Source organism: Lupinus angustifolius, chromosome LG10, assembly GCF_001865875.1.
Source record: "Lupinus angustifolius cultivar Tanjil chromosome LG10, LupAngTanjil_v1.0, whole genome shotgun sequence".
NCBI lineage: Eukaryota > Viridiplantae > Streptophyta > Magnoliopsida > Fabales > Fabaceae > Lupinus > Lupinus angustifolius.
The window spans coordinates 6,027,574-6,030,249 of NC_032018.1; positions in this window are offsets into that span (position 1 = coordinate 6,027,574).

Consider the following 2,676-nt stretch of genomic DNA (forward strand, 5'->3'; position numbering starts at 1 on the left):
TATTGTAACAAAATATACTCAAAGACACTATTCACATATGTTCTTTAGTGTTGATCGCGTATGGTCGGAATGGAGAATCCGATTGAGTATCTTGCTTTTGGAAGTTGACTGGAATGAGGCTTGGACTCAGCGGTGGAGGTACCTGAAAAGGTTATCCGACGCTCAAGTCAGTATGAGTTTAAGGAGGATTAATGAGGAATGAATCAGAATAGATGAGAGTGAATACTAGCAATTAATGAGAGAGTTAAGATACTTATGAGTGTGAGTGAATATTTATGATGTAGGAGATATGAGAATGTCAATACTTCCTATAAAAGGACACCTTCCATTTATAGTAATTGACGACATGTCATCTATCCAATGGTTGATGGTGACTTGGCAGTATGCATTGTAGGGGCGTAACAGATCTGTCCTTGCTGCATAGTAGGTTCATCTCTGGTCATGTCTGTGAGAGGGGGCAGGTTGGAGTTGTAGGCGGTGTAGCAGAACCCAATTGGGAAGACATTGAATGGTGCGTGAGGAACACTTATACTTGACATGAAGTGATGTAAGGCTCCAAGTTGGACTTGTCTGACTTAGGGGGACAAACTAACATTTTTATGAGGTGTGACAAAGCCCAATTGGGGGATGCACTTAATAAGGTGTCAATGACATTTATGAAGCTTATGTGAAGATGACGTAAGAGTCTAGTCTATACCTATTTAGGCTTGATTTGGTCGGATGGGTCCCATCTTGGTGGGGTGAAGTACCCAATTTGACAGGATGGAACAACATATATAAAAAAGAAATAATGACCAATAATTGAATATAGGTTCTTTACATTGGTGTATGTGATTCAAGTCTTGTGTTTATGGAGGATCCTGAATTCGCATAGATATTAATTAAAAGTAAGTAGTCTCTGTCTATTAGTTGGATGTGAAAGTGTTTACATCCATATCAATCCAAAATAAAACAATAAACTAATCTAAAAAATCGAAAATCATATAACTATAATATACACAATATTGGATTAAGTTTGTGAGGAAGAGATTGAACTTTGAATCCATTTTATAAAAAGTTGAATTACTCTAAACAAAATGGCACATAATACGGTTTACATGTTTACTGTATACTAAAAATTGTTGTTTACTTTAATTTATGATTTTACTATGTATAGTTGACTAGTTTTGTTATTTCATCCTCAGACAGAAAGTATATATCATAGTTTTATATAAAATAAATTTAATGTATCAAAACTCATTATTATTTAATATTTTAAATAGAAAATAATAAGCAACTAAAAAATCAAACTACAATTATAAATAATTTTGAGAAAAAATATATGCACTATTATACAATATTACAACAACATTCAGTATTAATATTTTACCATAACTAGTTATTCAAAATACAAATAAATATGGGATAATGTAATAATTATATATAAATTTTTATACTAATAATATATATATATATATATATATATATATATATATTACTTATAAAGCAAAAACATAAAATAACTAACTATTCATGGTCTAATTTATAGTTCTCTATTTTACCCTCATTATTTTCTATTTTCTACCAAAAAACTATATACACAATATTCCCTTCATTCACATTATTACTTAGTTTTCAAAAACTATCATTTTTATTACTTTTTAATTTTCGAACAGTTTAAAACCTCTCATTTGAATTAATTTAAAAAAAAATTGCACGTTAGTTACTTTTTCAAAAACTACTACATTCAAATAAATTGTTGCCTAAATTATATAATTTAAAAGTATAACACATCTTTAGTTATTGTTCTTTCCACTACATTATTTTAGGATGGTATTTCTAAAAAACAAAGCGATGCACCAAAGGTGCTGCAAAAATATAATGTTACCCACTACTATTATTTCCCATTTTTATTCTACATTATCTTCCTCTTCCAATTTTCAGGTATTTCTTTTTTCTTTCAAAGAAGAGACTTAACAATAACTACATTTCATGGTAATATAATATATTCCTGAATGAATATAATAAATAAATGTTCGCCACTATCTTTTATTTGTACTTCATGTTAATAAAGTTATGTTGTTACATTGGTTAATTGTTAAAATGTGTTGTTCATTCAGGAAGTGGGGTTGTTGGAATAATACTCCTTCAATCAAAAGAGAAGGATGTTTCAATCACACGGATGATGTATTGCCATTCCACTTTGGTGTTGTAATTGGTGATATAACAAAGAAAATATTGAATTGGTTTTTTTGTTGTTGGGGGCCACTTCAAAAGCTCACAAGTCCGGTGAGTCAACTGACTTTTTTATAATTGGTTCCAATTGAATCTTTACTGATCCACATTGATGCTAATTAGAACTTTTTAATCTTTACTAACTTGATTGATAATTAATTTATCTACATTTAAGAGTGATAAATTTTATAATTTCATCTTTTACATGCTTACTGTTTATCTTTGCTTCTTCTATGCAAAGTAAAGATGATCATATTTGTATGTGGTAACCAAATAACATATGTGATTTGAAAAGATAATTGATAATTTAACTTATTTGGAATATTTTTTGGGTATATAACTTATTTGGAATATGAGTTATCACCAAAAGATCATGTTATAAAAAATGTGATAAAAGTATACTAATCACTTACAATTTACTCAATAATGTTTTTATAGATGGTTGTTTCCACATAAAACCAT